Below are 14,969 nucleotides of genomic sequence, written 5' to 3' on the forward strand. Positions count from 1 at the left end.
GTTTTCTTATTAATAAAGATCTTGCAGGTAACACAGATGAAATTTGTAGTACTAAATTGGTGATAGAATTGCAGGATTAATTATCAAATTAAATAAGAAGTATTAGCAGATCATTCAAACATATGTACCAACAACATTTCCATACAGAGGAAGAAATAGAAACTTTTTATGGAAATCTGGATATATCTATTAAAAAAAAAAAACATAAGACTCAATTTACATTTGTTTCCGGTGATTTCAACGCAAAAAATAGGTCAAAAGAAGAGAGGGGAATTAGCATTATGTAAATCTGGAGTAAGCACAAGGAATTACAAAGGCGACATGCTTATAGATTTTGTTGAAATAAACAATCTTAAAATCATGAACACGTGTTTTAATATAAAAAAAAAAAAACGAAAAAGGACACGGCGAAGCCTAAATGGCGAAACAAAAATGAAATAGATTTTATATTCGGTGAAAAAATCAATTTAGTTAAAGATATAGCGGTGTTAGACAAGTTGGAGTCAAGCGATCATAGAATGGTTAGAAGCAAAATTAGTTTAGATCTAATTAAAGAGAGAGAAAAATTAGTTTTACGAAAGAAAATAAACACTTCTTAAATAAGAGAAAAATATGAGTTTAGCTTAGCAATACAAAATAACTATTCCAGCTAACAGTAATATAACAAAATTTGTATTGGAATCAGCACAAGAGATCGGTGAAAGAGGTCTTGAACAAGATCAAGGAAAACTATCAGAAAAAACGAAAAACCTAATAAAGAAAAGATTGGAAATTAGTATAAAATTCAAGAAAGATGGAATAGAATTAGTGGAACTATCCAAAACAATAAATCAAAACCCAAGATATGTAACACAATAAGAAAAAAATTAAGCAAATGATAAAGAAATTAAGAAGCATCAACTTTATGAAAAGAAGGCTGGAACAGGGTGCCAACAGACGTTTGCTTTAAACGATGAAAATAGAAATATCTACAATAGAGATGGAGTATGAAATACTACAAAGGAATTCGATTCAATGCTATACAATAGTGATATAAGAAATAATTCCACCAAAAGTAACAAGAAGTTACGGAAGCATTAAAAGCCACGAAAAGAGGCAAAGCAGCAGTAGATGGCCTAACAATTGATTTAATAATAGATGGAAGAGATTTCATAGTAGTAAAATTTGCTGAAGTCTACACCAAATGTATGCAAGAATGCTCTATACCTACAGCTTGGAAAAAGGTTATCATTATACTAATTCACAAAAAGGGAGACACAAAAGGCCAGAAAAATTACCCCTAACAAGCCGAATAGAAAGACGGCTACACTTTAATCAACCAAGAGAGCACCCCGACTTCACAAGAGGGTATTCAACAACTGACCATATCCATGTGATTAATTAGATAATGGAAAAATTAACATAGTATGATAAACCACTATGTATGGCTTTCAAAGACTATGAGAAAGCTTTTAAATCACTCAAAACATCAACAGTAATGAAAGCCCTTAATAAAAAAGGAATAAGATAATCTTATGTCAGAATACTTGAAGATATCTCTAAATGAAGTACACTAACCGCAAAACTACATAATGATAGTTACTACTCAGAGAGCTATGGAAAGAATAATGATGGGAATAACACTAACAGGAAGGGGCAACTTGGATATGAGAACAAACTGAATTAGAGGATATTCTAACGTCTAAGGAAATGAAACGGACATGGACAGGCCAGACAGTATATGGACATTAGAAATAAGAGAATGGGTCCCTAGAAATTGTAAAAGAAGCAGGGGAAGGAAGAGAAGATGTTGAATTGAGGAACTTAGAAAGTTTGCGGGCGTGGGCTGGCAAAGAAAGACGCAAGTTGGAGGACATGTCTGACTCCTTTGGTCTGGTGCTGCTGCTGATGATGATGATTATGATGAGCATTTTATATATATATATATATATATATATATATATATATATATATATATATATATATATATATATATATTTACATATATATATACACAGACACACACACACACACACACACACACACACACACACATATATATATATATATATATATATATATATATATATATATATATATTTACACACACACACACACACATATATATATATATATATATATATATATATATATATATATATATATATATATATATAGACTGATAGATAGATAGACAGATAAACCAGAATATGGGAATCTAGGTCTCTTGACACTCTAGCTATCAAGATAATAAACTTTTTAATACTGTTGTTAACGTAGGACTGTGGACAATCTGTCATGATTTATTATTTCTCTCTTGTCCAAAGTAGTGAATAAAGGTACCGCGACTCTTGAAATAGTACAAAAAGAAAAGCAAATCAAAATTAAAACAACAAACAGAGGAGAATCTACTGATTATCGACTGAAGATTTGAGACAAACAACTGATGAAGTCGACAAACATATTTCGCAAAGGGTATGTAAGCAAGTCTGTGAAAACAAAAAGAGTCGAGGGAGTGTTACAATAGTGACACATGTACATTGCGCTAAATTCTCTCCTTAGTCGTTTGCCATCAGTCTTACTGTGAAGGGTATGGAAAACTATGTTTTTCCCTTTTGATCGGCCAAAAAAAAAATTTATTTTCATCCTGTTATACATACATTTTTATTTAGTACCCAAATAAAGGTACATTTATTAGCTTTTATATTAAAAAAAAAAAAAAAAACTGGTTTAAAAAAAAAAAAACGAATTGGTTGTTTGAAATGATGTCATATAACGAGTGAATATTCTTAAATTTGAAGAGAATACAATGTTCTACCTCAAAAGAACAAAAAAAGGATTATCAAATGAAGAAAGACAAAGTGATATTGATATCGCATCCAACTGTTAAAAGGGTAAAAGTCAACGAGACGACTGTTTGACATCCAACACCAAAAGTTATCCCGAATGAATAAATAGAAAGTAGATTTGTGGAATTAAGCGTAAAAGACAATAATCTCAGAACTTGGAAGACAAAGGAAAAGTTAATCTCTCACTTGTGGTCTGACGCGGCTACTGGCGAGTGTGTTTAGACCACAGTGTTGACGTCATCCAATGGAATGACTCTTCTCTTGAGTCAAAGGGAACAACTATCTATAGATTGATTAATTACCCCCAGCTAGTACTAGTGTGCTTTATTATGCTTTAATCTTATTAAACTATATTTCAGAAATGATTTTGTATATATATATATATATATATATATATATATATATATATATATATATATATGTATGTATATATATATATATATATATATATATATATATATATATATATATATATATATATATATATATAAATATATATATATATATATATATATATATATATATATATATATATATATATATATATATATATATATATATATGTATATATATATGTATATATATTTATATATACATATACATATACATATATATATATATATATATATATATATATATATATATATATATATATATATATATATATGTATATATATGTGTGTGTGTGTGTGTGTGTGTGCGTGTGTGTGTTCCTTAATATAGAGGGTAATGAACATGTAACGTGAGATTTTTTTATTTCATGAAAATTAAATAATATGTAACGGTGAAATGAGCAAAATCACTGAAAATCATAAGAAAAGCCATCAAACTTAGAAAATCACAATTTTGCCCCATAGATAAGTAGTTTCTATCGATAGCTGTATCTTAAAAGAGTTCAAAGTTTTTTTAAATATGCCTCCCTAAGGTGTCAATGGGGCTACCTGGGAGGATGTAAGTGAACTCAATGTGACACGTTTCCTTCTATTCTTTTAGTGGAGATGGAATAATAAAAAAATTATAGTGTTTTCAAACGTAACCAGCTTGAGAATAATGCATATGTGAATCTGCTTCTTCTCGTGAAATGAGAAAAAATTAGAGTATTCATTAAATCTTGTTATTAGATGATATCTTTTGGAATTTTTCAAGAAGTAAAATATGGCATAATTTCATTTACAGTCAATAAATCACATATATTTATAAATAATACTAGATATATAATATATTGAAATTAGTATCTGTGATGATTTTTCAAGGTATTTATAAGTATTTATAAGTATATATATATATATATATATATATATATATATATAGAGATATATATATATATATATATAGAGAGAGAGAGAGAGAGAGAGAGAGAGAGAGAGAGAGAGAGAGAGAGAGATTAATATATATATATATATATATATATATATATATATATATATATATATATATATATATATATATATATATATATATATATATATATATATATATATATATATATATATATATATATATATATATATATATATATAAATATATATATATATATATATATATATATATATATATATATATATGTATAGATTTGATTAAGTCAAACAGTAATTAGGTTCTCTAAACTTATCATTCAATCATATCAATAACGCTATTTGTAACTCTAAAAGGAAATATAGAAATTAAGAAATAGTGACAATCTCTATGGAAGAAAAATATAGATATTCATGCACACCTATTTAAAGTCCTTATTTTTTAAACTTTCTTAACAAGTATTTTTGTGACGAGAATATTGAACCACTGGAATATTTCCCTACATGTTTATTTAAAATCTGTTCTCTTGGAAATCTGATACCTTTTTCATTGCGGGTCTGCATAAGAGGAGATGATTCTATATGGCTTTTGAATAGTTTTATGATAGATTTGGGAATTGAATTTTGTTTCGATTTTAAAATCAAAATATGTGCTACTCGAATATAGATGATGATATAAAAAAAATCTCTCCAAGAATATTTATCAGAATTATTGAACTTTTTCATGATTAAACAGTTTCATGATTGTACTGTCCCATAATTGAACTTTCTCATGATGGAACTTTGACCTTGATATTCAAAATTGAACTTTACTCCCTAGTTATGTCTGGGACAGGGCTACTTCAAAATACCTCGTAGTCTTCAGAATTAGGATAAAAAATAATCATAACAGCGTTGCGGGCCATATCCAGCCCCCGAGGACTTTTCATCCGGCCCTCGTGACATAGGCAGGTAAACTCTTTCGTTTGGCCCGTCAAGACATTTAAGCCTACCAGTGAGTAGAAAAATTTATAAAATCTAAAAAAAAATTATCAAGTGTTTGTGGTATAGCCAGACTAAACATATGGAATGAAAATTCAAGGGCTTTACAAGTTTATAGGATTGATAATTTCAAATTCAGCTCCAATAGTTGAATACAGACAAATTCTGAGTACCCGTACGTTTCTTGTCAGATTATGGGTGGATAAGGGGATCCCAAGGTTCCCAGTTTCTAGTTTCTTAGTTCACTGCTTTCAAGTGTGAAGACATTTGAAGTCCAATTAAAACTGGAAAATACAACTTAAAAACGATAACACCCTACCTTGCAAGCAGAAAATCCTTGTTCAACATCCAAGTATGCCGATGATTATGCTAAATTAATTTAGACCTTCAGGGAAAAGTTCAGAGATGATAACAGTCAACAATAGGAGCTAAAAACTTTTGCTACACAATTTATTGTGGAACCAGCAGATATCCATTATGATCAACAACTCGAATTAATTAAGCTGCAGAGTGATGATGAATTGAAAGCAAGGTACGCTAATCTGTTGCTTACAGACTTCTATGGACGTTATATAAAGGCAGATACTCTTCCATCTTTGAGGATGCATGTGCTTAAATATGAATCTATAAATTGCCTAAGTAAAGAATCATTTGCATTAAATACTCAATAATATAAATGTAGGCAACCAGCTTCTAGTTGCATCATTATCAATACCATCTAACCTCACACGTCTAGCCAAAGAAGAGTTTCAGCCATCACAATAATCAAGTGACTCTCATTTGTAGACATCATATCTCGGACATCATATCAGAAAAAATGAAGATATTTGAAAGATACGCAAAGAATACAAACAATCTATTATGAAGCAGCATTGTCTTTATTCATTATTTATGCAACTTTATTTAAGCCTTCTCGTAAGATAAAATACTGCAATTTGTATTCCTGCATTCAGGGCTTATTACCACCACCAACAAAGTTGGAAGGAGGTTATGTTTCTACCCCTGTTTGTTTGTGTGTGTGTCTCTTTTTTGTGAACAACTTTCTGAACACAATCTTAATCGTAGGGTAATGAAACCTGCACAAATAACTGTTATGTAAAAAGCTGGAAATTGTTAAATTCTGGAAGGCCAAGGTCAAAAGTGAAGGTCACGGTCATGTGAAATGACCAATTCACGTAATCTGTCTCAAGATTGGACATCGTTGTCCAAGAAACTTCAAACTTAGTTCACATTTATATGTTTAAAATTTCACTCCAATTTATACATGTTGAGGTTAAAAGTCAAGGTCGAGTCTAAGGTCAAATTCCGGTCATCAACCATACGGCCGCAATCTTAATCCTAAAGCAATGAAAGTTGCATGTATTATAAACTTTTATGCAAAGAGCTATTAAGTTCGAAGGTCAAGGTTGAGTCTAAGGTCAAGGAAAAGGTCAAATTCCGGTCATCAACCACACAGCCTAAATTTTAATTGTAAAGTAATGAAACTTGCAGGGATTATAAACTGTTATGTAAAAAGCTGGGAAGGATTGAGTGGTTCTGTAAAATGCACGCGGGTTTCGATAAATATGCTGCCATGGCGGAGGTCTGCTCTCTCAGACTGCTTTTCTAGTTATTGTATGCAACACATAAAATAATAAGGCCTAAAATATTTTGGATTTATTCTTAATTTGACCCATGACTATTTTTAATTTTTTTATGGCCCTCGGAACAAATCATCAATGACCAAATGGCCCTCTCTACGATATAAGTTCCCTACCCATGGTTTAACAGATGGGAATCAATTTGCAGTTTACTTTTTTGGGCTCAAGCCATGTCGTCGTAATGGAAGTTCCTTAAAGTAGCATCCTAAGGGATATATGTACTGCAGTGATATTCCCAGAGAATTTTACCTTTAGGTATCCAGAATTCTAACTCCTGGCGCGAATATCCTTAAAATTTCTCCAAAGGATATCGCATAATATCAGCAGACGCATTCTTGACACGCCTCCATAGCAATCTGCACCCCAAACAGCGTTTTGGCTTCGAAGAGGATGTGGCAAAAGGGAGCCGTCCAAAGGCTCTCCCCGCTCTCGTAATACTATTGGGAATATAACAGCGCCATTCCCACGACGGCGGACATTCCTTTTTTTGTAGCGATCTCGCTCGGTGATATTTCCTGGTGATCTAACTTTTCGATCGTTTTACAGGATTATTATTATGCTTTCTCCATCTTCTTCCGCCTCTGGAAAGTTGAGTATCGTGTCTTTACTATGAGTATATTTTAGCTCCTGTTTCACAATGTAATTAGAGTATTTTCTTGTGTTAAAAGCTAGACCAGTTACTGGAGGCGCCATGGCGCCGTCGTTCGTTTGGCATGTGTTATTTAGATAGCAGAACGACTTCCAGTTGTTAATAGCTCTATTTAATTATTATAATTATTTAGCTCTCTAGGCAATTATTCTTGTAAAGTTTCGATAATGTGCATAATTTTGGTTTCCCCCTTTTCTCTGTCGATCGTATAGTTAGAGTTTCGGTGATTTAGGTAACCGAGATCTCGTATAGCCTAGGTAACCGTAACTAGACGTTTTACTATACGTTCAGACTTTCCCCGGTTACCCTCGTGTATTGTTTTCATTCAGTGGAGACTGATACCTCCTAGAATGTTATGAAAAATTACATGTCTCCTCGGAGACTTAAGGGTAATCTCTTTCCCTCTGTGTGTAGCCTCAGGCTACAACCCTAATAGCCTTGCCTTGAATTTTATTCAGACATGGCTAACTTAGGGTTTGTCCTGTCTCTTCCCTTAACCGTTGGTTGTGGTATACCATCAGGTTTTGGGATTTAGTCAGAATCTCAGAGTATTTAGTCTTAAGTCAGCGACCTGCCGTCAGGGCGAATGGGTTGTAGGATACCATCATTACCCTGCCGGCCAGGTGGCCGGCAATGGAGGTTAGCCTCATTAGCCGCACTTGAAGTTATGGTAGGATACCATCTTCTCCTTGTGACTAAAAGACTAGTCCTATGCCACAGTTCTCTGGGCTGAAGAGTAATTTTCTCTAGCGTAGGATACGTGGCACTGGATATCTGTTTTTTCTTTGTTGAGAGGAGGCGGCAGTGCCGCCATCCCCTTAACTGTGTCGGCAATCTCTGGGATGGAGAACTGAGTCTCTCCTGTTCCCTGGGTTTCGGCTAATACCGAAACAGAGTTACTTTTACAGGTGGTAGGACTGACAATTTTTGCCAGTTCCTTTCACACTCGTTACAGAAACCTGTTCCCTACCCCTCTGTCCTTTTTTGATGGCTGAGCCATTGTCTTTCTTTAGGCCGGCATCTTGCAACCTTACCTTTGCTGGTAGGTTGCCGGAGCCAGCCAGACTCCCTCTCTTGTCATGTCTTTGGCTGACGGCAGAACATACTGCCGCCAACCATATCATCTGTCGGCAACTGGCTGCCAGGGACCATGATGGCAGTGAGAGGGAAGTCCCTTCTGTTCCCAAGGTTCTTCAGTCCTCCCTTGGACTGCTGCTACAGGTTCTGTTGCTGGGGTACTCCCGGCCAGGCCGGCGCAGGTAGTGCTGACTCAGTTGGCAGCACGCCGACTGCACTGGTATTGTTGGACTTGCCGGCCGGCAGTGTATCGGCGGTACCTTGTTGGCAATAGTACTGTAGCTGCATGGAAGCCTGAATGGTACATTCTCCCCTTCTATTAGAACCTTCTTTCTGGAAAAAGGCAGTTAAATTAGACTTTTACATCCTTAATTACTGTATACATTCACAGTAAGGAGTAGCCTTTTTTTCATGCTATCTTTCTCTCTCCCTCTCTCTAGCTAGCATGCCGGGTATGCCGGCAAAACCTAGCTATGCCGGCTACATGCTGGCTGAACTACTGTATATTTTATACAGGCAGCCAGTATATCTGCAGTATAGAATATACTGCTGATAGAAAACTACTATATAGTTTATACTAGTAGCTATTACCAATATATTTTGGATATCCAACACAGTAACTGGTCTGTTTTCAAATGAATATGGTTTCTTCAATATCCTGATTTGAAAACAGTATTAGGATTACCCTACAATATTAAACACTTTAAGGGAGGAGTAATACACTCCTAACCATTAAGGGGGGGAGCCTTTTTCCTTGAGTTTCCCTGATCAGGAAACTATATTTTAATATAGTAGGAAGACTACAGCAAATAGGCTGAGTGGGATATACAAATATGTCTTTTTTGGGCTCAAGCCATGATGTCCTGATGGAAGGTTCATTCAATAGCTTCCTAAGGGTATATTTGACTACAGTAGATATTCCCTGAGAATTAAACTAAAGGTTATCACAGAATTCTAACTTCTGGTGCGAGTACCCTAAAGGTTTCCCTCTAGGATATCGTATATCAACAGGGAACGCATGTATTAACACGCCACATAGCTATCTGCACCCCATATAGAGTTAACACTTCGATATGGAAAGGTGGAGAATAACTGGGGAGCCGTTCCACAGTTACACTCATCCGTGGCTGCTTTTGGTACTCGAGACGTAAACAAACCGGCGCCATTGTTAAGTGACGTCACGTCCGTCCTCATCCGTCTTACTGTAGCTTCTCGCTTAAATCGGATTTTCCCTAAGTGCTTTTTTCATCTGCTTACATCGCCGTTATGTCGCCGTTCGACCCCATACTAGATCGCTAGCTTAGCCCCTAGGCGGGACAGCCTAGTGCTTGTTTTCATGCATGATATATACCAGTGTTCCTAGGTTAAGTTATGAAGATTGTGGCATTATTAAACATACTATTAACTGTGATGTAAGTGTTTTCGCCTTCGGGGACCATATAGGGGTCAGTGTTGATTGTGTATCATCCCATCCTATCCTAATGTAGGAACCCCTATATGCTCCCTATCCCCCTGCCTGCGGGCATTCCCTCAGTGTAGTCTTGCTTCCCCTTCTATATAGGGGAATTTTGTCTACAAACAGAGTATTTATCGCTTCTCTGCCTACCCTAAGGGAATGACCCTCCCTTAGGGTCGTGACCGAGAAATAAGGAATGGCTCTGCCCTCCCTCAGTTGCACCTGGTTGGGTTACTCCTTCCTCCCTGCAACTTGCGATGTGTCTTTCAGCTTTCCTAGTCTAGGAGTTAGCCCTCCTTCTCTAGGTTAACCTCTGGGGGTTGACTCTGCCCTATTATAGTTTGAGACGGTACTCCTGTACCGTTCTCATTCTGGGCTACCTAACCTACGTTAGGGAGCGTTCTCCCTTTCCTTGGTGGCCGTTCTCATAAAGATTCTTCTCTATAGAAAGACCTTTTCTTCCCCCTCCTCACACATCCCTTTGGTGTAGGCTTGCCTACACACATCTGTCCTTAATCCTACAACTCCTCCCTTGGGTGGAGTGGTAGGGCTAACATTGTTTTCCTGCTGAGCTGGCCGCTCTGGTACACATACCCTTCATAGCGTTCTATGGGGGTGGTTGCCGGTGGTGGTCCAGCCGGCGAGGGAGTCCCCCCTCTTGAGTGCCCTCTAACCCTCCCTTGGGTTACCCCAGGCACCCGGCCGACTGCCGGCTCCCTGCCGCTGGATGCTAGGAGTATCCACTCCTATCATGAGTGCACTCTCTCCGGAGGGATGCCGGAGGGGTAAGGGATCTTACCCCTTCCATCCCTCCTTACCTTTCTCTCTTTTTATCCTGATGCCGGTCCCTTGCCGCCTCTACTGCCGGCGATAGCCGCCACTACCTCAGGTGACATTCTTTCATAAGATGCCCTCCCCCTGTAAGACATCAGCCTTCCGTGTGCCGGAGGCTGCCCCCTTCCGTCGACATACAGCCGACGTCCCACCCCTCCCTTTGCCTAGTAACAGCTGGCCGACCTTCGGAGCCGGCCACCGGCATGCCGGCATTGATTGCCGGCAGTCTAGGTATACAACCATATACATATCTATCTTATGAATTAATACAAGCTCACAATGCCGTCAGCCTTCGGCTGCCGGACCCCCCGCCCCCTGCCGGCAACCCGCTGCTGTGCCGGCGGTCGCCATGATGGTATTATACTTTAGATACTCAGTGTGTCTGTCTTGATGCCTTCCACCTGCAGGACCGGCCTCCGGCGTGCCGTCGGTCTGCCAGCACCCTCCTGAGACGTTAAGGGACATGCACCCCTTCACATACCTCCCGACAACATGCCGACAGTCAAAATGCTGCAGCCAGATGGCTTGGCCACTTCTATAGGTATTGTCTTACCATCCAAGATTGTGGCTATGCTGTTTGTTTGCACTTTACAATATTCCAGCATACTCCGTGTGTCTAAGTGCAGCCGATTGCCGGAACCTACATTTAATAAGGGGTTTCTCCTATACCCCTTCTACTCCAGGGATCTAAGTGGTCTCAGACCCTGCTACACCCTGCTGCCAATTTCTGTTAGAAGCTTAGCTCGGCTTATCTATATGGATTCCCTTATTGTGACCTTCGGCCACAAAATAAATTGCTTACAGATAAGGTTACGGTAACCGACTGGGCGTAATTCAGAAGTATGTGTCTATCTACTTCCTTTCCCGCTCATTATTCTCAAGCATTACAATGCCTTGTAAATTACTTTAATGTTTAAAAATTTAGATTAAGATATCTTAATTTTAGAGTAATGTAAGTCATTCTTGTGCCTTCCATGTACTCATGATCTCTTTCTTTTACAGGAGGAGTATATGAAGTGTGAGAGCAACTTCTGCGGGGTGAAGCGCCCGGACTTCTACGGGCACAAGGCGTGCCGGACCCACGCCCCCTGCACCACCAAGAAAGGCGACCTGAAGTATTGGGACCCGCAGAACTGTACAGTCTGCAAGAGTCGTTTGGTCGAGGCGTTCAACGATCCTGCTTCTGCGGAGGCAAGGGACAACGCTAGAGAGAAGCTACGCAAATGGGTGCGTGGCTTCTAGAAGAACGCCACCGGACCGTATCTTGCCAATGAAGACTTGAGGGCCTTGCTTTTCCCAAAGGCAACCAAAGACACTGTGGTCCCCCGTGATCAGATCCCCACCGTCCAGATCGTGGTGGAACCTGATATTGTCATGGCCCAGTCCATGCATGAGTGCCATCTAGATTCCGATAACGTGGAACGTATGTCGGAAGTGTCAAAAGAGATGGAGAAGAACCTCATGGGCGAGGAACTCGACTATGAGGAAGATCAGGTGGAATACCCTGATTCGGAGACCGAGGTCGCTCCTGCTCCTACTCCCGCAGCAACTCCTGCACCGTCCGAGGAACCTGTTCCTTCGACTTCTGCCACCCCGGACCCTCTTCCATCGGTCACTCAGGAGATCTTTGAGATGCTTGAAGCCCTCATGGAAAGAAAACTACGAGAAACCCAGGAGCAATTCCGGACAATTCTCGTTAATCTGAAACAACCGAAACGGATTTCGTTTAAGGACCTCCCAACTTGCTCGGAAGCTAACCCATGGAGATATGCCAGCATATGCCAATTACAACTGGCAAAATCTACATTAGTGAAAGAGTGGGCTCTATCTTGCTGGAAGAAGTGGAATTCTTCCCGAATTTCGAGGCTAATCCGGACTGTTACGTCCGGCTCAGGTCCGAACCAGCCTCAAGAAAGAGACTGAATCGAAGGAGGTAATCGTGTTCGATCTCGCGAAGGCCCAAGCTATGTTAGCCCAGGCGGTGAAGAGTAGGGGTTTCACCAACTCCAAGATACCGGCGCTTAGCAAGACGCATCCGACCTTCCTTGCGCCAAATGCTGCGACCTTCCCCTTTATCGAAAAGGCCTTCACAGCGGTCTTAAAGGCGGTGGAGGAAGGGAAACCTTGCCCTGCCCTGCACTGGAGGAGTGCAGACCCTTCTCCATTACTCTTCCCCCCGATGATAGGCACTGGAAAGACATCCAGTCAACCTTCACGGTAGGGATACTAGAGCCTGACGTAGCTGGTCGTCAATTTAATGAGGTCCTCCCAAAGCTAAACGATCACCTCCTTCGTAGGGAACAGGATACGAAGGAGAGGCTTGCCGCGTCGCTGTCCCACCAGGTACAGCTGGAACTTATGGCCGGGGATACTAGAGTCCCGGACTTTTATATGGTCCTAGCCATATCGCACTTGGCAACGGTGACAAAGGACCTATATAGCTTCACTAGGGCTCGCAGATCCTGTTGTGAATTCGTGTTCGCCAACACGATGGTGAAACACGAACCTCGGAGGCTGATTTTCTCCAATATCTGGAGTAAGTATCTCTTCCCATCTTCTCTGGTGGAAGAGATTGTAGACAAAGCCGCCACAGAGAATAGGAACCTTCTCCACAAGTGGGGCATGTCAAGAAAGAGGAAATCCTCTCAAGATGATGGCTCTCAACCTAAGAGGAAACCTCAGAAGCCGAAACCCCAGCAACGTCAACAGAGATGACAGTTTCCGGGTACCGCTACTCCCCAAGTGGCCACACAGCCACAACAGACCTTTCAGTTGGTCCCCCAACCGGTGGTGTTGCAGTCATCGGTCTTCACCCCTGCGTATGAGCAACACTCTACTACCTTTCGTCCCAGAGGTAGGGGCTCAAGCAGAGGCTCCGGCAGAGATTCTTCTCGCCGTCCCTCCAGAGGCAGAGGAGGAAGGGGACCTAGCGGCCGAGGTGGCAAACCCTCGGGACACCAGAAGCAGTAAAGTGCCTCCGGTGGGAGGAAGACTCCACCAATTCCAGGATCGTTGGACCTTCGATCCCTGGGCACACAGCATCGTCAAGAAGGGACTAGGCTGGAGCTGGACTCAACCACCCCCAGCCTTCCAGCAAGAATATGTCCTAGAACTCTTGAACAAGAAGGTGATCAGGAGGGTAAAGTCAACCAGGTTCCAAGGGAGACTATTTTGCGTTCCCAAGAAAGACTCCGACAAACTCAGAGTCATTCTAGACTTATCCCCTCTCAACAAGTTCATTGCGAACACCAAATTCAAGATGCTGACTCTGCAACAAATAAGGACCCTTCTGCCTCAAAGGGCCTACATGGTCTCCATAGACCTGGCGGATGCCTATTGGCACATTCCAATGAATAATTACTCTTCCTCCTACCTAGGATTTCGACTCCAAAGGAAAAGTTACGCCTTCAGGGCCATGCCCTTCGCGCTCAACGTGGCTCCATGGATCTTCACCAAGCTGGCAGACGCCATCATCCAACAGCTCCGTCTTCAGGGCGTCCAAGTGATGGCCTACCTAGACGACTGGTTAGTCTGGGCGACATCGCCCGAAGATTGTGTAAGAGCCTGCAACAAAGTCACCCAGTTCCTAGAGCATCTGAGATTCAAGATAAACACCGAGAAATCTCGCCTCTCTCCAGCTCAGAAGTTCCAATGGTTGGGAATCCATTGGGATCTTCAGTCACACCGCCTTTCCATCCCACAGAAGAAAAGGAAGGAAATAGCAGGGTCTGTCAGAAGACTTCTAAAATCCAAACGGATCTCAAGACGACAGCAGGAACAAGTTCTCGGCTCTCTACAGTTCGCCTCTGTGACAAACCCAGTGCTTCGCGCACAGCTAAAGGATGCCGCGGGAGTCTAGAGACGTTTCGCATCCATCGCTCGAAGAGACCTCAAGAGACGGCTTCCAAACAGACTTCGCTCACTTTTAAAGCCGTGGTCGGAAGCAAAGGCCCTGAAAAGGTCCATTTCTCTTCAACACCCGCCTCCATCGATCAACATCCACACGGACGCTTCGCTGGAGGGTTGGGGAGGTCACTCCCACCAACGACAGGTTCAAGGAACATGGTCTTCCCTATTCAAGACGTTTCACATCAACATCTTGGAGGCCATGGCGGTTCTTCTCATCCTGAAGAAACTCTCCCCGCCTCTCTCGATCCACATTTGTCTGACTCTGGACAACTCGGTGGTAGTCAGATGTCTCAATTGTCA

The sequence above is a fragment of the Palaemon carinicauda genome, chromosome 2 (genome assembly GCF_036898095.1).
Source record: "Palaemon carinicauda isolate YSFRI2023 chromosome 2, ASM3689809v2, whole genome shotgun sequence".
In the NCBI taxonomy this organism is placed as follows: Eukaryota; Metazoa; Arthropoda; class Malacostraca; order Decapoda; family Palaemonidae; genus Palaemon; species Palaemon carinicauda.